Source organism: Labrus bergylta, chromosome 17, assembly GCF_963930695.1.
Source record: "Labrus bergylta chromosome 17, fLabBer1.1, whole genome shotgun sequence".
Taxonomy (NCBI): domain Eukaryota; kingdom Metazoa; phylum Chordata; class Actinopteri; order Labriformes; family Labridae; genus Labrus; species Labrus bergylta.
In genome coordinates, this window is record NC_089211.1 from 21402582 (window position 1) to 21428492 (window position 25911).

The following is a 25911-nucleotide window of genomic DNA, read 5'->3' on the forward strand; positions in this document are numbered from 1 at the left end:
GTGGGGGCGGTTTATGTGCTGGTTCTAAACAAGGTCTGCCTCCATCATAAAGCAAATTAATTAATAAGATCTCAGAGTCAACACAGAGGAAGGTAAAGGTATAAGGGTTTTACTTGGCATTGGGATTCAGATCAATCCAGCACTATGGATTACCAAAGGGCAATTAAATTAAGTGTGAAATAAAAAATGAGGGATCCTGCAGCAAGGGAAATAAAAACACTATGGCACTAGAATTTTATTTTACCTCCATTTTTTTTTTTTTTTTTTTTACAAGGAGAGCTCACTTTCTATTGCCAGTTTGGATGTGAGAGCTGAATTGATTATCAATAGCTATTTGAAAATTTGAAAAAACTGAAAAAAAAAAAAAGCACAGCAGTTTTCATTCACTGCTATAATCGTCTCATTCAAGGTGCTGGTGTTTCAAGCTGATAGGGCGGGAAAAAACGGAAGCATTCCACCTCTAACCAAAGCGAATGAGAAGCTACATGGCCAGCACAAGCCCGCCATTTGTCGTCATAGCACCACTGCTGCTTTAATGCTGCCGTGGCCACATGCGTTACAGATGAAGATTGATCATTTGTCAACCCGCAAATTGGCTTTCAAGTGCTTTCTCTAATTACTCTGTGGTTTTATTGATGAGAAACCACTGACTGCTTTCCTTCGATGTACCTTGCCGGGCACGCTCTTTCTGTTTTGAATATCTTGTTTTTCACCTTCCACGGATTAAAATGGGTTTCAAAGTGCTCCAAACAACCGTTGCAGCTCCTGCTTTCCCTCATACCTCTTGTTCTCACGTTCCACTGAAAACAACGTGAGATTAAACGCAGAAAAAAAAAAAAAAAAGAAAGCCAGAGCGAATTTTGCTCCCTTAGCTGGTCAGACTGAAAATGCACCCTTAGGAGCTCCTGACATGAATAAAAGAGCCTGGGAAAGAGTCGCTGGGAGGATGTTAATGACACTCTTCGCTCTGCAGCTCTTCTCTGCTCATGCATGTAAATGTCAGGTGATGTTATCTGACGTATGGTTTCCAATGAATACACCTAAAAGGTCTAGAACAAAGAAAAAAGGAGAGGACGAATGTCTCAGAAGGATTTTAAACACATTCATCTTGTAGAGTGCCAAATAGGTTTGCTCTGCAGCTTGTGTGCAAATGCATGCACTTTTTATTTTCCTTTGATGCGTTTGCCGCTATGCAATGTGTGTATCAGTAAACAAAAAAAAAAACAACCATAACTGGCATTAAAGCAAAGCTTCTGCAAAGTTCACCTCAGGCCACATTACTGTTTTTTTTCCCCGCTGTAATTACCAGCAGAATTAAGCAGCAGATCCGCCTTCCTCTTTTTCTCCCTTCTGTGACTGATCTGTCATAATTGCTCGCGTCTGAAACATTTTATTCAAATCTCACTATCGCCGCTACGGGCTTGGGTGTGATGAAGTGTTGTTGCGAGGCAACTGTGAGACTGCAATTGGATTGCAGGGCTGCATTTTATTTCAGAGGCATATGTGAGGAAAGTATCATTTCATCAGGGCGAGGGCGTGATTTGCAAAAAAAAAAACCCAAAAAAAGAAAAAACATTTCAGGATCTGAGGTACAGAGAAAGAATATTTTCCTGTTTTCCTCATCCTGGATTTTATCAGCGTGTGCGCACAATGACGCCTGAGCAGAACAATGAGTTTCGCTCTCACACTCGGACGCCTAATGACCGTTATACTTGAGCAATTTCTGCACCCAGATGATTATACATCACAGGAGAAAATCTGTGAGAAAAAAATAAATAAACGGGGGAAATGTTGTGCCAGTTCATTTCTGAGTGTTAACGCTGTTTCACCTAACCTTTTCAACACAACATTACACTTTTACACGTTTTGGGTTTTTTTTTTTCCCTTTCACGGGGGGTGGTTCTCTGACAGAATCACATAACAGCTGCTGCCCTCTCAAGAGAGCGGACCACTGGCATTATGTGGAGAGAGCTTTTTGTCCAGCTGCAGTGGGTTATTTTCGTTCGCACTGCTACCCCCATTTGCTTGTACACTCTGATGCAACGCCGTCCCTGAATTTACTGACCTCATTTCTTCCCACCCCCCCCGCCTCACCCCACCCCACCCCACAATTTCATGTTTACTTCACATTTTGCCCAATTGCTAATCCGAAACTTTGGCAAGACTGTCGTTCTCTCCGACCAACCGCCTTGGTCTCGGAATGAGGATGTCAAGGCGACGGTTACCCCTCCTCTATTGTTCCTAATTCAAAGTCATACATTTGTGAAATGAAAGGAAAGCACAGGAGAAAAACACAAACTCAGTGGGTGCCATAAATCAGCAAAATCTACAGAGACACACAGCAGATGGTTGAAAAGAAAGTGCTCTCGTCTCAATTCTTTGCAGATTAAGCATCGCAAAGCTCAACTGTACTGTATATTACATATGCCTGGTGTTGGTGCTGTGCATGAATATCAAAATTCTAATGGTGTTTTGTTCGGTGCCAGACTCAATCTACCTCACAGTTAGAATGAACTTACTCTGTGTCAACCGCAATACAGTGTCATCCATTAACCTCCAGTTTGTCATGTGCAATTCACTTAAAAGTACATCACAGCTTCCATCCCACAGTGACACACATGGAACACCTCTTTATTTGGCTTTCTTTTTTGTATTCAAACCCCCACACTCTACAATCTGTTACAGCCTATAGCGTATATATTAAGAGGGAGTCTGTAAAGGTTGGGCGCTTTTATTCGCTGTTTGTCTCCAGATGAATTGGATGCATCTGCCGTTTAGCCCTGGGAGCGTTTTTAAGTGATTACCCTGCAGTGCCAAGGACAATGACAATTAAGTCACAAAACATTCCTATACAGCTCGTGTGGATGTATTTGTGAGAGGATCTCGATGTCTTATTGCAGATGCAATTAGCCAATTCATCTGAGGGATACATGTCTGTACAATTATGGTTACACACAAAAAAAATTGGAGGTCACAGAAGTTTAATGAGGTTGGGAAATGTGTCATGTTTAGCTTTCAGTTGTTGTTTTTTTTGGTGGGGTTGCTTCATTGTATTCAATAGATGTGATGAAGTGAAAAATGGTATTGCTTTGGGGTGATGCTGTTAAATACAAACAGTTACATAGATCGACATGCACAAAGGCATTCTGAGCAGACGTTTCCATGCCTGATATGACTAAAAGGATTGTGAAGTTTTGCTGAGAAAAGCTGTTTTTCCTTCTATTTTTCTGCAGCACATTCCGTGCCGTCTCCTCTTGGTAAGTTATCATTTGCAAAAATATATGCCCTTGATATGGGTTAAAGCATCCAACTTGTACCCATTCCCAACCTCGGGATAGAAAATAAGAGTGCTCTTGACCCCCCTCGCCTTTTGAAATTCCTCCGCCGTCGCTCTATTCCTCCCCCGAGCTGTCCTCTTTTCATGCCGTACTGTAGCTCAGAGGCTTTTGCCACGAGGCTGGCAGTTTCATTTCCCATGCTCTCCCATTTCTTTGGCTTCTTTCCCCGCTCAAACGGAAGTAAACTGAGTCATAAGCCAGCTAAAATGCATGACATTTCAAGATATCAGTAGTTATAAGCGCCAAGGAAAACCTCAGTGCAAGGAAGCCAATAACAATCCTCCTGTCCAACGTTGAAGCATCCTTACTGGACCTCAAATTACTCCCAAAGGCTCTGCTAACTATGAGTGTGAGTGTGTGTGTGTGTGTGTGTGAGAGCCCTCGCCGTCAGTATACAAATGTGTGTGAATGGGGTGAATTGCATGTATTGTAAAACGCTCCGAGGGGTCACAAGGCTGGAACGCTGCTGTATAAGTGCAGACCATTTACAAAGCCTATAGCTGCTTAATAATTCAAAGACTAATTTTTCCAAATGTGTGCTGTGGGCCAAAGAAGAGAAGGGGTGATTTTCTCAGGTCTTCTTCAAATGTTTATGCTCCAATAAAGCCTCGATAAATGCCTCTTTACAATTTACATTTAAATTGGGTTGATCTAAGTAATCCTTCCTTTTCTCTGGGGTTTAAAGCACTTACTGTACATCAAACGTAAATTAAATTAGAGCCACAGTTATTTACTGTCGAACGAGACAATGTCTTACTTTGGTGCCCCTGAATGGTTCAGTAAACGAGACGGAGGCTGCACATAAAAACAGTACATTCGCTTATGTTGTGTTCACATATGCATGCCTGCACATTTCAGGACAGGCTAGCCATATAATGTCCCTGACTTGTCGGGTCTCACACATACAGCTCACAGTGGGACACTTTCACTTACGGATGGATTGAGGCGGGGGGGGGGAGGGGGGTCTCGGGAGGCAGGACATGACATTGAAAGGACTACTCAGAAATGGCAGACAGTTGGTGCATATGAATCAGTGCTTTGTGTAATTGGCATATACACGGCATCAATTAATTTGTGGATTCATTACTTAAACGTCATCACCCCTGCCCACTCACTTCCTGAAAATGACCTGCTGCATTCACACTTAGGGCTCTCAACCGAGCCTCACACAGACATTTTACTAGTTGGGTCCATCCATCCATCCATTCATTCATTTTCTTTTGCTTATCGGAGGAAAATTATTTCGGCTGCTTGTATCCGGGATCTTGTTCTTTTGGTCACTATCCATAGCTTGCCCCAAGTGAGGGAGTTTAGGTAGTAGTTTTAAGGCAAGAAAAAAATTCTAGGTAAAGTCAGGGTGAAAAATTTGGCTGTTTGCATTCACACAAGCAAAATAGTCCCGACAATTTTAGGACATTTCCTGGACTTTTGTGCATGTGTGCAAAAGTCTTTAGATTGCATGAATAACTGTTTACTAAATACTTTTACTCTGAAAAAGTTATATCGTGCTTTGAATTACAACGAAAGTTTGGTGGATATAAAAAAAAAAAAACAGAGAGAGATTCATTTAGATGTATGGGCAAAATGGCGTAAAGCAGGATTTGACACAACTGGGTTACCATAGGTCAACTTGTAAAATACACAAACATCATATCTGTCCTGATACTTCAGATATAGCAAGGATGAGCTGAGGATTAAATGTCCTCCAGTTTGAAGGGTCAAGCTTTTTTTTTTTTGTAGATTGAATAACTCTAAAGAGAGCATAGCCAAGCCTGTGTCATAACACATACAAAAATAAATATGGATTTGTTGTTGCACGATGCCTCCATTGTGACATATTCTGTTTCCAACGAAGAGCCCTGATAGCTCTTCAGATGGAAGACAAACAAGATGCCTCAAAGGCTTATTTAACAGGCTCAGAGGAAAACATGTAAATCATTTAACTGCATTAGAATAACAGAAACAGGCCTCTGCCAATATGTAGAGCCTTAGTGGAAAATCTTGTATCGCGTTCGACAATTTTTGCTGTATATATGAATTTGATTACATGTTTTATCCTGCTTCACTTGTTTGCAAAGTCATTATTGATGTAAAGTCTGTCTTTGCCATGTCCATACTGTATGAGTCAACCCCCCTTTTTTCCATTTATGTGTAAATATTCAGCTCCAGTTTATCTCTCTTGAGTGGGCTTGTCACAGTTCAAAGAATGATTGCTTGGCTTTTAAAGAGAGCAGAAAGCTGTGAATCAGTACACTTTAATGTTTTAATGTTTTGGAGAAATTATGCCTAAGTGACACTCCCACTGGAAGGACCTTTTTTTCTGGTCGGGAAATTAGCTTTGGTGATACATCTCCTCTTCCAAGACAAGGCTGTGTGGCTTGGTGGAATCATGTTTTTACACATGCATTTGGTACAGTTTGTTAAGGAAGTGGCTAGATTGTTTTTCTAAAGGCCAAGTAAAGACACAAGCACCAGCTGAATGGGTGAATCAAGAGCGCACTGATAAGCGATTAGCTCCCATGAAGGTAGGAGAGAAAGAGTGATTTTTTTTTAGGCTTATACTTGATAGGATGATGAACTAAGAGGATGTTCCAATTGAATTTTAAAGTGATAAAACAATGGAGAGAGGTGGGAATGATGGGACCGGAGCCAAGAGGTGTGGCTTAGAAAATGTAATGAATGAAAAAGTAGCCTAGAGGTGAAAGAATTCAAATGAAGCAGTCTTCCTTATTGAACACTCCCTACACCTGGTGCCAATGACAAAAGTTGTGATATGCATTCAGCATCTATTTTCCTCTGACATCGTGCTTGGGGGAAGGTTGGATTTAAACATAAACATAAAAGCATTCTACTGTGTTCATTATTATTGTCATTTCAAAGCTTCTCCACTCATAAGAAAAGATAAGTCAGTGAGAGCAAAGGAAGAAGAGGCAAGTCTGGAGATACTTCGAGCCAAGCGGCAGCCTTTGGTGTTGAAAAATGAAGCCAATGCGGCAATGGAAAATTCTGCAGTTTGTCAAGAGTCCACGAGTCTGGCTGCAGAAGCCCCCCGAATTCAAATCCAGCTCTATGCCTGCCGATAGGTTGACTGAAGGTTAGGTTGAGACCCATACAGTAACTAATAGGTGACATCACTCAGGCTTCGTCTACTATTATTTACAATGTATGCTTCTAAATAAAACAGTGTATTTGATAACCAATAATCTACAGTGACATGAAAGCTCACTTCAGCCTTCAGACAGTAAGATTATTGTCTCTAAGGGGAAATATGCCTTGAGCGAAAGTACAGAAAAAACATGCAAAATAAAGTCAGGAAACCAAAACACATAACAGAAAAAGGAATAAAAATATATTGAAAAGTAATACATTCTCAATATGCACAATTTAAATTCATAATGAAAGGGGAATAAAAAGCTAAAGGCTGGAAAATGCAAAAAATATAAGATTGCTCGAGGAGTCAGGTTTAGCTGTTAGCTTGTTTATGGCTGCTAGCATGCTAGATAATATCACCATTAGCTAACTAATTAGCTAATTACTGTGTTACACCTAAAAAAAGAAAATATGTAAATTGCTAGCTAGCATTACATTGCAATATTATCGTTTTATGTTTTTTCCCAACAAGTTTAATGTAAGCTAGGAAGTAGTTTAATTCTAATTGTTAACTTTTGCCTTAAAGTAGCTAATAGGTCAGAAAATATGTTGCTATAACATGAAATATGGGCAGGTTTCCAAATGGATTTTCACAATTTATGGTCTTTATAAAAGCTTTTTAATAAAGAAAGTTTCCCATACTGAGAGTAATGTTGGGGGAAAAGGGCTGCCATGTGAATATGTTGAACTAGAATAAGATCATAGGTGTATAAGCACTTTTAGTGGAATTCCTCCTGAGTTCACAGAATAAAATCTGATGTTACTATCGGTGTCCTGATCTGTTTTCTCAACTTCTGTTCCTTGAATGTAGCCAGACTGTTACCCAGCCAAAGGCTAATACTGCCATTGCACTTTTTTTTTCTGCTTACCACTGTGACTTGCCATGTTGCCTCTTCTCTGCCCTACATCGGTGTCATGTTGGTGTGCTGAGTCTGCAAAAAACAACACAAAGGATACTGCTCACCTGGCCTGGCCTCTCCAGCATTAAAACCAACACTGCCAGCTCCAACATCACAGCAGCACAGACGTCTCTGGGGCTGGTGCATGTTTGTGTGCGAGTGCTTTCTGGACATTGGCGTCCTGCGTGCATATGTGACAGCGTGCCTGCCCTTGTCCTATAAGATTCAATCGATAATGTTTGCAAACACTGCGCATACTATACATGTATTTACTGTATGTGTATTTATATGGTTGAGAGAGCAGCAATATAGAATCAATGAACAGGATCAATAAGCCACAAATGGTTAATGTGTCGTATTTTTCACATGACTAAACATAACATATGTCCCCAATGGCATGACTTCTGTAACCACTTTAGAAAAGAGTTCCTTTCATACATTTAGTTCAACTATTTTTGGACACTCAGTTACTTAATCCACTTTTAAGGTGGCTCCTTTGATGAGGGCATTTTCAACTGCTCCCATATTTAATAGGAATTGGAGGATACTTGGAACTTGGGGACTTAATTTTTTTTTTTTTTTAAACTCCAAATCTAGAAACAGGTCTAAGATTTTAAAACTAGTCCCTTTTACAATAAAGACAACCACCAGACGACAAAACATATTTTTACCACCCAGGAATCCTCCAGCAACGTCCTAATAAACAAGGATGAAGCTATAACACAACAGTTTGCAGACGACCCACATCATTGAGGCAATGCATCCATTATTCATCTGACGGGAATTAAAAATAGCGGAATAAGTTCAGAGTAAATCACAGTATACAGTGAAAGATTAAATCATACATGAGTCGCTCGTGAATTTACAGCGCACACACTGTGCATCTTCTCCCAGTCAGCACACTGTCAGCAGTTTGATTCGAACACAAATCTGACTGAAACACAAATCTCTTCCCTGTCTGGCTCAGGCATGCTTGTCGGATTTCGCGGGGGTATTTTCCTGCTACAACAGCATTTCGGCGTCGCAAACAGACCCAATGAGGGGCTGATTTGTGATTCTTTCTTCGTACTTCAAACGCCTAGGATCCGTCTGTGTCTGTCTTCTCTCTGTTAAAGAACAACATATAAGACTGATAATCTTGGCACCTTGCGATTTCCTGTTATTCAAAATTTAGAAGAGGACTGTTAATGGAGTGAGGTGCCAGGTTGGCACGGCACTGGCGGCACTTCACTCAGTTGAGAAAGCAAATTATTCATGTTAGGGGACTCAATCATTGTGTGTTTCAAATGGTGCTTCTGGTTTGATAGAAGGCAACAAGTGAGTCATCCACTGAAGTGCTTCAGAATGAATCAAACTGGGAGTATGTTGATGTGTTATCCATATGTGCATATGGATTTGATGCCGATAACCTTTTTTTTTTCATCAATTACGATAGACTGATGATTGCACAATGACTTATATCTGTTCAGATCTTTGGGTCAAGGCGCTGCAGGTCCATGGAAAGATTGTACCATACACCATTCAGCCATAACATTATGACGACCTGTCCAATCTAATGCAACAGCTCTACTATAAAGTCTGCTTATACATTTACAGCTTTTGTTGGCAAGGTCAAAAAGATGACAATTCTACATTTAGTATTTAGTTAGTAGTATAAGGTAGTAGTGTTGTGAAGGAGCACATTTCTTAGTAACATGTTACTGTAACACCACTACTATCGGTGGTAACTATGTATAGTTACTTTTCAAAATATACATATACGTGTTGCAATAACTAACATTTAAAAGCCCTTGTTACTTTGCGTAAAATAGCTGACAACTGCATGAGATCGAGATTTATTGGAGGTTTATTGGCGAGTGAGGTAACGCTAACGCCAACAGAGAAGCATCGTGAGGCGTGTGCGCTTTCTGTCCTGGGCGTTGGGTTTCCCTGCTCAAGTTAAACACTGGACTATAGCGATGAGTTGTGGTCTACATGCAGGAAGAAGAACTTCTTCCACCGCCAAGAAAAGTAATTCTAATGTCATGGATCAACATGCTAAATAACTTGTTTCTTCTAAATTAGTTGCCAAAGTAGAGCTGTTAAATGAATTATTATATTGCACATGGTCTTGATTTCATGACTGCTGGTCGGTGATATCTAATTGGCTTTTTTCCTCTTTTTACAGAGATGTTTTTCCTCCAGATATAGTCTTTAACAGGCATTGAAATGCAACCTTTAGCCTTGTTTGCATCTGACTGATTCAAGTTTCTGTTTTACAACCAGCTTGAAACATGAAATAATTAACACCAACATTATTTTCCATTGTGTTTGACACAGTGCAAAGCAAGGCCTGGGGGAGCCGTCTGAAGACTCGTTCTGCTTTACAGCCACATTTCAGATGATTATGGTTGTTTTAGTTCATCTCAAAAATTAATTCAAATGTCCTTTGGCAAGTCTTTTTATATAACAGGAGAAAAGTCTTCTGAAGAGTCCCTAGGTTTTCCCTTTCACCTCGCTCTCCACCTCTAGAGTTTTGGAAACCGGTTCCATAATTGTCCTCACTTCCTCACCCTCCATCTCCTGTCAACCCCTTTTCTCCCTTGTGTATCCCCGAATTTGCCATCTCTGTCACCTCAACCCCTTCCTTAAAGAGGATCAGGAGAGAAGCCCCCCTCCAATTCCTCTCCACCTCTAATAGGCACTTCTTCCTCGTGTTACATGATCACCGGGTGTCAAGATTAAAGAATGGCTACCGCTTCCCAGGGCAGACACAGATAGGAGACGGAGAAAATAGCACTCCATAATTACTGATAAATCGAGCACACTGCCTCCTCTTCTTCCACTTTCCTCCCCATCCACCTGGCCTTGATGTCAATGCGAGGGGCTGAGCAAGGAAAGCTGATGGAAAAAAAAAAAAGTTGACCACGCCAGCCACTTTTTTTTTTCTCTCTGCTGATATTGCAGTTAAGTTCGGGGGAATTCAGGGCCAATAGACTGACTTGGAGCTTTTATTCGCCCTCCAATCATCTCCTCTTTGAAGTGGGACTCAAAGTACGAGGCTTACATAAAGCAGCTGCAGCCATAGCACAATGGTACCGGCTTACACTGCATCGAAGTAAACCATACACCCTACACTCTGTGGCTTAAGCTGCTTTCATAAATATACAATACAAGTCATGCTTTGAGTGATAGTGTTATACAGTAAATAAACAGAAACCTCTGGGTTGAGAAGAGACACAAACTTAGAAGTGCACAAAACTGCAGTTCATCGAGCGGCCACTTGAGGCTGGCTCCAGTAGCCACCATATTTAAATACCCAAATTTACAATCCTAATTCCACAATTTTTTTCTTGTCTTTTCTCTCAACATTCATGGAAACTGTACAGGGGTTGACGTTTCATAAACATTTAAGTATAAAGACTACAATCTCCGCCTTATTGTGTGGATAATGCTAGCTGTTCGCTATGTGTACTTCTGCTAATTCAGTAACTCAATTCCTGCTTGGCAGTGATTGTGTTGTTGGTGCCTTTTGGGATGTTTTTTCTTGCAAATACAAGGAAAAATTATGGCTTGCTGTGCGGTTTATTGCACTGCAAGACTGTCCAAGAAGTTTGCTCCGAGTTAAATTATTGCATTATTTTTCATGTCAGCACTATTTAGTTAGTATCCTGCGTTCACCTTACCTGACTTACCAATTTAGTTTTTCCCTTTTATTATTTTATTGTGATGGCTGAGGAGATGAGGTTATTGGGTACAAGTTGGTCAACTTCTCTCCTAACCATGATTCAGATAAGCAAGCGTGCATATCCAATACATCCCACAAGCTCTTTTAGCTTCTTTAGTGGAATACATAGCAATTCTTGTCAGCCACACGTTTGGAATTTCACTCAGTGAATAATACTATGGTTAACTAGCTCATTCACCAGCTGATGAATAAGGCATGGTCACAAACTGTAATAACTTAGTTTTTGACAACCTCTTTCACTCATCCAGGTCTAGCCTCTCCACCAAATATGGTCACATCAGGCTTCGGACAACCAACATGGCGGCATGTATGTTCACCATGAGGCTTTAAAAAAAGTGAAAGAAACACCAATATGTGCCATCACGCTGGATTTGTCCATTATTTCCACAGTCTATGGTTCTAATCGTCAGAGGATGATGAATACAGATCAAAGCAAACATCCCTCTCCACGTCACATGTGCAGTGTAAGGGATAGCATCTGGCACATGTGGAAAAAAGAATGGCCAGCTGGTTGGGTCTCCTCCCTCCGCCGGGCAATTGCTATAGGTTGCCAGGTGGCAACCCGCTGCCATTGTTTATTAGTAATCCCAACAGCCTTGATGGAAACCAAAGTAGAGGTGAATGGAATCCAACAGTGCATAAAAGCCTCTGCTGCAGTGAGACCGTTTCCTCTCCATCCTGTCGTATGAGAGAATTTAAAGGTTCAGTTGAGTCGGCAAGCAACCAGGTGGCGGTGAGGCTCTGCAATCACAAGCAGTCACTCGATGAAATAATGAGGAGAGTATAATATTGAATATTTGCGCCGAAAGCCCAATCTTGGATCATCTAAATGAAGCCCCAAAGTGTATTTACTCTATTAGCCTGGCTGAATTGTTAGGTCATGTTGCTTGACTGCGTGTTGACATCAGCCCATTTTCCATTCGGAAATGGGAATGGTTCTTTGTTTGTTTTTTTTCATCCTCACCAGATGCATTAGCTGTTTGTTCTTGGGTCTTCTGCTAACACTCGTGTATAGCAGGAAGCTGGTTAGCTTTCTATGTATGAAGATGATACTGCCATTTTTGTGGCGAATGCAACACAGGATCCAAAAATATATTTTGTATTGCTGAACTAATTCAAGACGTAAGTGGCCTTCAGAGGTACGGTATGTGCTGTGTCTTGAGTTCTAAGTTTAAAATGCAGACATAACAAGGTAACACTTCAAAATGTTAGTAGTGTAAAAATGTAACATTTTAATGGTACATTAATGTGGCTTTAGCTATCAGTATCTTTTATAGCTTTCTGTAAAGTAAGAAGTAGATCCAGTGTGGTAACTAGGCTAGAACCAAGGAAAGAACCAAAGCCATCAAAGCATTTTTCCACTAGAAACACTTTGACCATCATCAAGGCAGACTTTCATGGGCAGCAGAAGAAATAAACTGTTATGAAGGGTTATTAAAGCTTCAGCAAATACTTGAGGAAGAGCAGCCTTTTGCAAAAGTCTCCTGTCTGTCCCATAAATTTGCCCTACTAAGTTTCAGACTTATTAAATTCAGCATTTTGTCTATTTTTACTCATTCTCTGGCCACAGTTCCCTTTCCATTTTAAAATAAGCAGTGCATGATCCCCTTTTCAGAAGCCATGATGACAGTTGACCTAACCTCCTTTCCAGCAAACTATGAGCCCTTTTGAAGACTGACCTTTTCCATCCAGAATTTTAAAATAATAATAACACATCTGGCCTTCTTTATCGGTGACAATTATATCTTTGCTGTCAAACGCCCCAAAATGCCAAATGAATTTTTCTTTTTTAGAAAGCGGGCTCTCTGAAGTTTTCACATATTTTGCAGGAATCATATTTTACTTAGAGCAATGGTTACATTCATGCATTTCTCAGCAAGGCCTTCGTTATTGTAGGCTGTAGCTTTCCAGTAGATTTCTTCATTAGACATGATGCATAGCTCCATCTGTTTATGCCTTTCAGAAACATCTGCTTGCTTGTTTCATCTTCAGTGGACATTACATGTGGGATTTGGCAGGGTTCACTTTAGTTCTTCCTTTCGTTTTTAGACTTTTAATCCCAGGTCACTGCTTTTCAGCTGAGAAACGCAGGTTAAATGTGAGCTCAAGTGATCTGGAAACACAATCGCAGACACACATACCACAGCAACCCATCGTTGCATTAATTACTCTCAATATAAGTCAACAATTTTACAGATTTCTATTTTAAAATATACAGATTTCATCAGTTCATAAGGACTGGGCAAGGCCCTCAAGCTGACCTATTTTAATCAATTCCAAAACTAAAAAGGAAATGTACCCTCTATGTTTGTTGGGATTTTTGTTTTCTTTTTTTGATTTTGGTGTGTCTTATTATTTTGTCTCTCCGTCATGCTCTTATACATCATATTTTGTCAATTTTGAAGTGTCTAACACTTGTGTTGTTATTACACTTTGACTAAATGATGAATATGCAATGCACTTATAATGAGCATACTGATGTTATTTCTGTGAAAGTATTATAATCCAGAAGTCAGGAATTTTAAAAAAGTAGCCATAATGACAGCAGAGTAAAACAACAAAGATGGGAAGCAGCAACTCCTTGTTTGTTTGAAGTAGAGATGCACCGATTGTAAAATTTAGAGCCAATACCGAGACCAATGTTTGAAATAACACCATAGCTGATAGCTGATTCTGATATCGATGTTCGCTCATGACTTCCTTTGGTGTAAGACTCCCACAATGACACTCATTTCTCTCAAGTTTGAAAATGAAAACGAGTCAGTTTGTTCAACATGTGACTTCATCTGCCCAATAAAAAAACTCTTCTCTGAATCAGTAGTTATTAAGTGTACTAGATACGAGCTAAACATCAGCTACTGACATCGGTTCATGCCACATTATTTGCATTTGTTTCCAATGTCTGTCAACAGCGCCAATCTCGGCTAGTTCTGATGTTGAACTTATGCATCGGTGCATCCCTAGTTTGCAGTAATATTGTAATTTATTTATTACCTTTTAATTATATTCTCCATCATGACGTAAATGTAATGTATATTTAATAATGTCCAGATCAATCGTATAGCCTTCAGGCTTGTGTTCAATACATACTGTATGTGAATTCACCTACAGCATTGAATCCATATCAGACGAAATGAAAGCTCATTATAAAAAATTATAATATTTTCTCATCATTCATCGACTGAGTGAATAAAATAATAGTAGTATTAATTTTAAGTAGATGTTGAAGCTCCTCTGAGGAGTTTTTCACTGGTTATGAAACGAAAACTGAAGCTTCTTTACAACCTACAATAGCATTCATCGTTCAACATCAAAGGTTGCCACTTGCCTTACAGTCATATGGTGATGATTAAAATAACAAGCTGATGTACACTTGCAACTCTTGTTAAAAATGCATTAAAACCTAGTCAAAAAAACCCACTTTGTCCACAGGGGGCGCCAAAAGCAACACAAACCGAAAGTTCCTCACAGGAGCGTTAAGCAAGCCAAGAAAAAAAGAGGAAAAAAGTGAAACACGGTTATTAGAGTTCACACAGAAACAGCATTGAAGGCAAAGTAAAAAGGATCACTAATGTGCATGGATCTGTTGTCAATCAATGTCCCTGGGGTTTCATGTGACAGGATGCAGAGCCCAGGCATGTAAAACTCATATACTATGAATGCTAATGTACTAATGGTTTATCTATTAGGACATATAGGAGTGACATAAGCGAACATGAAGGATCTATGTTTAGCATCCTAATTAATATCCATGCCTGCTGTCGTGGCACATTTTCAGCTACCGCCACTGGAAAGATGTGCAGGTCTCACACACTCACACTCACACACACACACACAGGCAAGGTCAGGTACATAAAATGTATAGGCTGGTACTTCTGTGAAAGTGCTGTGTCAGGTCATTCATGTGCTACTTCTGGACTCGGTAGCACTCTGTCTTTTACAGCTCTGAAGTTGTTGCAGAAAAAAAAAGAATGCTGCGCTAATCATCTGTATCTCCTACAAATGATGTCCGTTTTGCTTCATCAGTAACATTTGAAAAGAGAAAAACCTGCTACTGGAATGATGTTTTCCTCCCCGGTGTCAGAGAAAACACTAAGTAGGGTGCTGTACGGATGTAAATACACATATTTTACCAGATTGATGCTGTCATACAACTCAGTAAGTTTTAGTTGTAAAGAACTAAGGTTTTTTTTCCCGCCTCTGGTGTCTGATATGTTCTTAGATGCTTTTATAAGCTCTTTGAGATGTGCGAGGTATCGCCTGTCTGCAAGAGTAAAATCAAGTACATATTTTTTTTTTTGGCAAAGACTAGAAACAAAATCGATACAAACTCTACCAGACTTCGGGCCTTTCAAATATCAGCATGACTTAGAAGTCTTTTAGTATCTATCTAATACATGTTTGTCCAAGGCTCTGACACAAGCAAGCTTTTTGATTCTCCACTGGCATGACAATAGCACTTGTTTGTACCTTCAAAAACTGCTGAGTCGCTCTTAAAAAAAAAAGATAAATCTGAAGTATGTTATGAAGTTGCAAAGGTAAGGGTCTGTACGTTCTGGCACAAAAAACATGTAACTTAAAATAAGGGGTTTAAATATTACCAAAGTAGCTACACTGTAATTAATGTGCAATAACTATACTGTAGATATATCACACTTTATGAGAATGTACCACAGTGGATTATCTATCTATCTATATTGAAGTAAACTGATAGTACTTAATATAATTTCAAAATCTCCAAACAGTTGGGGGTTTTTTTGTGTGTAAGGGAAAAATATGCATTTTTGTTAAAAGAAATAAAATAAGTAAATAAACGTCTACATAACTGGTGGGGATCATCCTGTTTACAATGAACAAAAAAAAATTCAGTCAGGGGGAGTGGGCTAGGTGGCCTAGTGGCTAGTTCACCTGCCCAATGTGCGGAGCCTGTGGCCCTCCAAGCAGAGAACCTGGGTTCGAACGCGACCTGTGGCTCCATTTACCACATATCATTCCCCACTGTTTCTCTTTTACAGTCCTTGCTGCCATCCCTGGTTCGAGTCATTTTCTGCAAGTCCTCCCAACCTCCCAATATTTCCTGTCTCTTTCTACTATCTGCGCAATATAGGCATAGAATTGCATGTTAAATATCTTCTATATATATATATATCTATCTGTTAAAAATCATGTTGTTAAATAAGGTTATGATTGGGTAATGCGCTTTAAGACAACAACAAAAACTCCCAGCACCGTCATAGTTACAACGGCCACTAGAGGGCTTTGACACTTCAATGATAACATAAATCATTTCAGGTAATTTGAGAACAACTGAAGCTGTGAAATAAAACTGCTCTTACATAACAAGTGTATGTCTGCATGGGACTTCATACAGTTATCTAAATCTCTGTATTCACAGCAGTCGCAAAATTTCCAGCTTGGGGTGAAGGGAAGAAAATTTACATAATTTGTGGCCGTGGCTTGTAATCAGAGTGTCAGGGTACCTACTCATTAGCATACTCGCACACTCACACAATTAGATAACAAGTGAGGCCACAAATTGCGGTTATTATGAGATTATGTAAGAAAGTTAATATTGTTGAGTTCATGGATCTTGATGATAGAAAGATGCGGAGGCTTTTTTCCACAGCACCTTGTGACTTTATTCCACTCCCGGTTTGAATGTTCAGATGTGATCAGACTGCTGCTGCCCCCGAGCTGCAAAATAGGTCACTGATGCTGCGAGCCACGGGCATGAGCCAACAGTGCATTGACTCACCAGCATCAGATTGCTCATGGGTCAGTGTATGAATCTCCCCCTTTCTCCCAAATGACTCCTCCAATGTTTCATTTGTCCAAAGAATTCTGAAAATAGAGGCTTTGTATCTCCTCCAAGGCTCTATTTGATGAATCCCAGATTATTTGAAAAATGTTTCAGCACATGTGTCTCTATTCTTGAGGAATAATTAGGGGTACCTTAAAATCCTCGAGGAGGGAGTGTTACAGCGCTTGCAAGTCAGCACAAGGAAGATTGGAAAAGATTAGAAACAGGCTCTGTAAGAGGCCTAATTAAACAAAAATTGATGGAGATTAACATCCAATGATTGTTCAAAACTCAAAATGAAGCTTTTTTTTTTAAACAATGGGAGGCAATTAGCTTAGCTCACAGAAATAATTAACATTAGATTTAGTTCTAAACTTTGACAAGAAGTGTGAGAGTCGAGGTATGACACATTTTTTAATCCCTTTCTATGAAAATTCACCTTGAAAATTAGGTTTTGTGACTCATTTGCTTGTGACGGTTAAATTTGGATGTGAGTCAAGAACTGCATGTATAGTACTGATAACTGAATTGTTCATTAAATCCGCTGCTATTTCACCTGGGAACCTGGGCATATAGGCGGTAATAACAGACACATGCAGCGAGAAAAGGGAGTGAGCATATGTGTGTGTAGCATTAATGTGTAAAATGTAATTTCCCCTCGTGGGGTTAATAAAGTATCTTCTTCTTTCATGGAACATATTCATGCTTTTGTTTTGGAGGGGGGCCAATCAAGTCTAAAGCTGTCATCCCCTTGAAGATCTCAAACTCCAGTCGCTCCTACAACATACAACAGTTTTACAGACAAACCCAAACTAAGTACTTAATTTGCCTAAGACGTGCAATCCCCAGCTCAGTCTTGTCCCACAATAATGACCCAAACTAATTATAAGACAGAGAATCAGACAGTACAGATAAAATGTGTCATTCTTTTGTTGCTTCCAGTTTTTTTTCTATCTCCAAAGGCTGCACTCAGTAGGTGGTCCTATTTTTGTTCTAATAACTTAAGTGCTTACTTTCACTTTGCATTGGTTTGTTTGGGCTAAATCTGTCATCTAATCATCAGTCACATAAAAAAAAAAAAAAAAAAAAAAAAAAAACACACCTCTGACTTGATCAAACTTCGCCAGAACGATTGTCATCTCTCAGTTATTTTCAGACATTCCAGGAAGAACAAGATAACACATGCCACTGAGCCACCTCTGGAACACAGTCTGGGGTTTTTTTTGTTGTTTTTTTATGAGAATAGAGTTACTTTCCCCAAAAAAATATCTTTGATGGATCTGCAAGAGACATCAGTGTGTAGCCAGGAAAACACGGTTGTTGAAGTAGCAACTACACTGTAGAGCTTTGAAAAGCTGCGAAAACCACAAAACCACTGAGACAGAAGGCAGGAGGCTGGGAGGAAATCATTCGCACAAAGACATAATTTGGATTTATTGTGATCAGAGGAGGTGTTTGGATGTTGATGAACAAGTCTAATCATGAGTTAGAAAGTAAGAAAGAAGGTAAAAGTTCTATCTAACTGGGCTGATGAGCTACTGCAGGGCAGACACATGGCTGATGATTTGTCTTTGTGACTGCCTTACAGTTTAAAAAGGACCCACACAGGGGGAAAGTGACTTTTACACAGAGGAACATTTAGGTAGGTAGGGTATACAAAAAAAGGGGTTAGCACGTTGATGCTGTTAAATCATAATATGATACGTTCTATTTTTAATCTATAGGGCTCAACAGTGACCACCCACTTTTTCAGCGGCTCTGGTTCCATACATTTTCCAATTCAAATTCTCCATTGATAATGAAAATCCTTATATCTATATTTTTGGATCCTGAAACCAAGCCAACCAGCTAACCTGAGTGCTTCTGACTCATAATAAAACATATGATTTGATGCAATTGGCACGATTGGAAATGGAGAAAAAGTCAAAGTTACAGCACTGTTTACATAATACTTTTCCAGACGTGAAGGAACTACACAGCCCACAATCCATTGTGATTCCAATGAAATCCAGCAAATGTTAGTTTAACGCGCATCCTTCTTCACAGACCTTCTTCCTATGTATATCTTTATACAATTCCACAGTAACAACAGGCTCAACCAATCAGAGCCATCGGTGTGACATTCTAGGATTGTGGGTTGCGGAGTTCCTTTTCCAGAGATTGCAAATAAACTCTTTTTTTCTTTTTTTTCTATTTAAGAAATCCAAGTTGGAGAAGTTAACATAGAAACAGTATTGAAGGCAAAGTCAAACTGATCACTTATGTGCATGGATCTGCAGTCAATCAATGACAGGATGCAGAGCTCAGGCTGTAAAACGTATGAACGATGAGTGCAAATGTACTAATGGTTTATCCATTGGGACATATAGGAGTGACATAAGGGAACATGAAGGATCTATGTTTAGCAAACCAGGTTGATATCATACAAACTTGTGTCTACTACAGGAGCATATACCATTGTTTCACATTCAGTTAGCCCTTGGTAAGTTAGCATTATAGCTAATATTTAAATCAGCTATGGAGAAAATGAACAGGACTTTTATTTCCGGAACTGTTCTATATTATGTATAAAAAACAATACACACATTTTTACATTGACTTTGACCCTGGATTGTATTTCTACTTTGGCTATTATACAAACAACCCAACAGATGAAGGTGAAAAAGACAATTTCAATGTTAAAATTGAAAACTTTCCAAACTCCTCCTACAGTTTCAATATATCTCTATATAAATTGGGATCTTTACACAGTATATGTGACAGGTGAGAGGACTACATTGTGTTTAGAAATTCCACAGACACAACTTCCGTTCAGGAGCAGATCAAATTATACTGCTGGAGGAAAGATGGGAGGCAACACGGACGCAAATCACATTAAAGGTTCTATTTGTAATCGCCAACCAGTGCAAGTATCTATTGCTCGGTTATGTGAGAGACCACGTCCACGGTGAATCAAAATAACTCCCTCCCCCCTTCCCGGTAACATGGGGCAGAAAATCCACAACGCCAGCTGAAGACCAAGGCAGTGTCAAACAAGATAAATGAGCACATTTATCACTGTGTTGTCAGAGTTATCATATTTTTAAGGAGTAATAACGGAGCTCCTTGGCAGTGCTTAATGACTTAGGGGGTCAGGTTTGCCGGAGCTACATTTAGCATCGCTTTTTATGTGCAGTGTCTCCGACCTGGAAGGTCAAGATGCAGAGTCTGCAGAGGACTGTGAGTGTAAGCCGAATGTGCAAGGTCTGCTTTTGCATATTTGAAAGCAGAATGTATCACAACAATTATGCATGGATGCTAGGCAAAGTATGCCAAATATGCAAGGTCTGAATTGTAAAAATGCAAATCAGAAGTCTTAAGAAACCTGATCTTTGGAGATGTTCTTCAGATGGTTTTACTCTAAAATTCAAAAACTTAAAATGACACATTCCAGTCAAAGGATGCCAAATGTGTCTGGGATTGATTTTCCAATTAGAAAGCAAAAAATCTTCACAACATTAAGATTTTGTTCATACATTTTGGAACTAATACATGCCTTGATTGGTGCTTATTTGCACGAGTCAAATTATACTGAATATGCCTCGTTTGATTTTACGCGTTAGAGAGCAGAAATCTTCTGAAAAAGAATTGAAGGGGGATTGTTTCAATCCAAAACAATTCACAAGACAATGCTGATCAAACTAATCAACACTTTGTTAACATGCAAGATCTCTGATTGAACATCAGGAAATAGAAACTCATCAGAAAAAGTCCCCAGTTGAGAATTTTTTCAACCATCACAGCTGATGTAGTCTAGCCAAAGTTATTCTGAAATTCAAGGGTCTAATTTTGTACATTTGTAGGCAATAATCTCCTGAAAATATACCCAAGGAGGATATTTTTGCATGGTCCAACCCGCAAAAAGAATGTGCAACCCCTGCTGATACATTCTCAAATTATGCCAACAACTAGCCAGTACAGACTCATTATACTAAATCACCAAGAAATTCAGCTAATATTGTTTTACTACTTGGCCAAAACACAGTGAAGACTCAAGAAAATATGGTCCACAATATTCATAATCCCAGGATAAAACTCTGCAGCTGCTTCTGCAAATAAACTGAATATTTAATGGTCTTAACACGTCACATTCAGGTTCATCAGCAGTCAGAAAGCAGGCCACACTGAATGCTTTCAGGAAGTCAAAGTGCTTTAATTTGTCTAATACATAATAGACTTCAGTTTGCTTGTTGACTTTTGATGTGTCATTTATTCCTCAATCGTGTCCAAAAATTGGGCCAAATCATTCAGGTCTCATGCTGCGAAGAGAAAGAGGGAGATACCGAGATCAGATCCGAGGCCACAGCTTTCAGAAGAACTGTGTGTGCTGAATGTCTAAATAGTTGTTTTCTTATTTTTTTTAAAGAATGAAGTTGTGACTGTTATGAGGGTTTCCTGAGTCTGCTTTCAGCTCCCCTGAGGCTTCACAGACTGAATTGTGTGGCTCCTTTGGCTGAAAGGACGAAAAAAGAGGTGTAGACCCAGCTATGAATTTCAAAATGTTCCATCACAAAGATTTGGCTTTCTCAGAAGAGTTTCCAACATTTTTCTACAGTTTTCATGCTTTGCGAGTGGGGGGGCGATGGTTTGTTTTGTGACACTAATGTTCAGGTGAAGGCCATAGTAAAAAAAATATAAAGCAGACTCCCTTCAGTAATTATGAATCAAGGCTTATAACATGGTCTAATTTTATGGCTTTCAAGAGTGCAATTTAGCACTTGTGATCTGCTACCAACCCTTTAATTAGGCGCCTACAGGGGTGAGAATTCCTTTTATACATGATACAGTACAAGCACAGCTACATGCATGTGTTTTCATGTGACTGATAGCAGCGGTGCACAGGTCAGGCGGCCCCCAGTGGAGGTCAAATGATTTAGCCGCCTCTCTGAAAAAATATTCTTTGCTCCCGCAGCATCAGCGTGAGATTTTTTGTCACATGTCATTACGTGACCCTGTTGTTTGTTTGCAATAAATAAAACAGATTTTTTTTTTTTTCCCTTAAAATCCTCTTGGGAGGCAGCCTTCTGGCCGCTACAGCTGCAGCCAGCACCCACATAAAAACAATGGCATGCCAATGCGTGAATAATACAAAAAAGAGAGAGAGAGCGAGAGAGGAAGCGAGTGCTGGTGCTGCTGCCAATAAATACAACAGTGCTCTCTCTGTGCAGCACAAAGACACTTTGCAAATAATGTCCTTATCTTGAAGCGAGATGCTACGCATTAAGCATCTCTGCGTGCAAAAGGTGAATGCATGAATCCTATCACCTTTCTCCTCATAATTATGTTTATGCGTGTTTATTTCCTCGCCTTTTAAGAATCACACCCACACGCTTTTGCAGACAATTCCTCAGTATGTCTCACTGCCAGGGACCCTCTGCTTGCTGAATGTTCACTTTCCAGGTCCTTGAAAGCATCATCATCAACATCGGGGTCATCTTAAGCCATGACACAAATGTGGCTTTAAGCTACTGCTGGCATTTCCATTTTGGCAACGTGATGTAGAATGCTAGAATCCCCCCCCCCCCACACACACACACACACTTCTCCCTCCCTCCTCCTCCCTCTCTGAAAATGATTACATGTTGCCAGCGTTTTTCTTTTTTGCCCATTCCAAAGGCCACTAGATTGAACGAGGCATACTGAATAAGGCGGCTTTTCTTTTCTGCAATTTCCGCTGCCAGTGCAATTTTCTGTGCTGCACATAAGGTGAAGAAGACAGTAATAACACTGCAGGATGTATTGATGTGCTGTCAATACAATATGCTGTTATTTTTAAACATTGAAGTTTGACGATCACGTTCAAGATGCAGCATTATTCACATCTGGGGTGATTCACAGATCATTGCTCAAATTGCGCTTTTAAGTGTGTCTTTTTGCAGCTACGTTGGGATCTTACAGTTCACAATTTTTGTTATTTATTTGATTTCATGTTTATTTGTATTGGGACCAGTATGGCGCAACACTACATCATGTATAGCCCTAGCTACCTAAGCTAATTTGCGAATCATTTTTTTGCACTCCACCCTGACTTTCATGTCTCCAGAAAGTGCATTTACTTCCAATTATTTGTCTAAAAAAAACTGCTTGAATGTGACTGATAAGGCAAACTTTCCCGACGAGACACAATGACAAACAAAACAGGAATTGCAGTGGCAGTAATGGAAGTGCAGATAAATGCTCCCTGACTAATTTCAAAACAGAAGCTGCTCCTCTAATTTCATAGAGTTGGTATCAGTATCACACACAGTTGTCTCGCCTTTAGCCACAGTAATGACACCTCGAGTGGAAAAGAGCATGAGCTCCCCTCGCAGTTAGACAGTGGAACAGCAATCAAAGCAACTTGAGGGGGGCACGGAACGGCAACTTTGCCTCACTGGTGACTGGTGACACACACACACACACACACACACACACGCACACACACACACACAGACACAGATACAGGCACGCACGCATACACCAAAAAAAAAAAAAAAACAAGCATGTACGTGATTGCTCCCATGCACGCTCAAAGACACGCAGGAAGAAGACAGAGCAGCACCCGGCTGCTTTCACAGAATTTATTACAGGAAGAAATCCACACATTACATTGAATCTAGAGAAATAATAATAATAAACAGGAAGCATGACCGAAACTCATTCCACATCCAATATCCAAGCTGGCATGAGCCTCACTTTCAGTTATTGGATCATGCAGTTTCCGGGATGAATTGATCAACGTGGCTGCAAACGCAATTAGCTTGAATGCAAATATTGATGTCGACTGCACAGTGATCTATCTGTAGGCCTGCAAATACACCTTCACTTTTGACATTTACTGCAGCAGCGATGGGTTTTATGCGTAAAATAAGAACCCCCAAATTCAGAAAAATCAATGTTTCTCCAAATGTTTTCTGCTCCTTTATAACCGCACTTCTGCAGTATTACCCCGGGAAGATGCTGTCTCACAACGAGAATAAAGCCAAGTGCACATAATCGACAGGACATATCATTTGCATAGTGTTTTTTTTTTCTTTTTAAGGTGCATGGGTTATTAAGATGAAAAGACTAATTATGAGTTATAAAGCCACAAAACGCCCCGTTAAAAATAGGTCCACGAGGAGCTTTTTACGCACTTGTACGTAGATAATTTCTAAAGGTAGATTGCCTCCATCCTGAAAAGGACACCACCGGCCACCCCACTAACATGCTGACCACGCAACATCGCCATAATCGAGCCTCAATATAGCCCTGCCTACCCCGATTACTACCTCGTGGTCAGAGATGGACAGAAAATAAATATATACGTAAAGATATTTTTGTAAGCGGTCCGATCCGGGATAACCGTACTCACCTAAAACTGACTCTCTCCTCTTCGCTGTATCTGTGCTCCGAGGTTTGTTAGTTCTCTAGCCAACAACTTCTGCTGGAGCATATGTATCCAGTGCTCATGCTGCTGGTGGCTCAGTCGGTGATGTTGGATTGCGGATGATTTGGCAATCCTTTTCATGCTCAAGGGAAAAAAATCCTTCGTTTCGGTGTGGTCTCGGGCATTAGCGCGCTGAGAAGGAATAAAGTCATGAAGTCCGTCTGCAGGCAAGGAGCGAGAAGGAGAGAAAAAAAATCAGGGAGCTCAGGATGTGAGATTTTATGCCGACGTGTTTGAAACTGTTCTGTTCTCTCGGTTTTTTTTTTTCCCCTCTCACCGAGCTGTTGGCGGGTGGAGAGGTGTGGGATGGATCTCTAGGAAGGGGAGGCTGGGATGCACAGACTGAGGGCGAGAAAGGGGAGGTACAAAGAATACAGTCTCATATTGTAGAGGACGGTCATGGCAGACAGTAAAGGGGTGGGTCTGGACTGGATGAGGCGGAAGGCAAAGGGAAGTGAGGGTGGTTGAGGATAAGAAGCCGTGTCGTGACTTTTCTATGCCGGTAGGTGCACATTTACACACAGGCTATGGGGTGATTGTCATGGAAAGCTTGACCAGTGTGCAAAAGAGGGAAAAAAATCTCAGCATATGGGAATATGGGGGTGTATTACTCTGAAGTAAGGGAAATAACAAGAAAACAACTACAAATAAAAGTGAGAAGGCGTTGAGTTGCACAGAAGGTGCCCAGCTGTTCCACGTGTAGGCTGCGTACTTTGCATAAAGTACAACGTGACTTTTTTTTTAGTGTAAAGTTGAAAAAAAAAACTGGCAGTGAAGCTCGTGCATAAAAAAGAACATCTGTGACGTCTGTTTAACTCTAGCCTAACGTTAAACACTGTTTGTGGCTGTCCATGGTGCTGAAACAGAACAGTTTAAGCTATTATATGATATTTTCTATGGTGCTGAATGTTAACTTCTAAAGTTATATTATGCTGCTGCTCATGGTGCTGAAAAAGTACAAGTAATGTTCAGCATGCTGCTTTCCGTGAACGCAATGAGTAAAACTACTTAAAACTAATTGCTGTCCATGGTGCTGAAATGTTACAAGCGAAGGTCCAAATGTGACTGTCCATGGTGCTAAACATTAAAAGTAATGTCATAAATGTTGCTGTCCATGGTTCCCAATCAGTCGAGTAAACATTGTCGGTCTCGAGTAAAAGCTTCTGGTTGCTGTCCATGGTGCTGAAACATTACAAGTGCCGTTCCAAATGTTGCTGTCCATGGTGCTCAATCAATCTAGAGAAATATTTTGGTCTCAAGCACATCTAGTAAAATCTTTTGGTTGCTGTCCATGGTGCTAAATATAAACTCAAGAGGACTGGGTACTTTTGTATTATTTTGTAAACCCTGAAGTATATCTCTGAATGGGGAGGTTTAGATTCTTTTTTTAAATATTTATTTTTGGGATTTTGCTTTTATTTGATGACAGCTCACAAGACAGTGGGTAGAGTAGGAAATTAGGAGAGAGCGAGAGAGAGCGAGAGAGTGGGGCCTGACGTGCGGGAAAGGAGCTGCAGGTTTGGACTTATACCCAGGCCTCCATATGTGGG

At 40.1% G+C, this 25911-nt stretch overlaps 1 protein-coding gene across 1 annotated transcript in view; it reads right to left on the reverse strand.

Annotated features, from left to right (window-relative positions):
- The window catches only part of brinp1 (bone morphogenetic protein/retinoic acid inducible neural-specific 1), a 133745-nt gene extending 109037 nt beyond the window's left edge, over positions 1-24708 (reverse strand). The window contains exon 1 of the mRNA XM_020638408.3: positions 24287-24708. The gene's annotated coding sequence lies outside the window, so the exon portion shown is untranslated. The remainder of the gene's footprint in view (positions 1-24286) is intronic.
- Positions 24709-25911: the final 1203 nt, after the last annotated feature.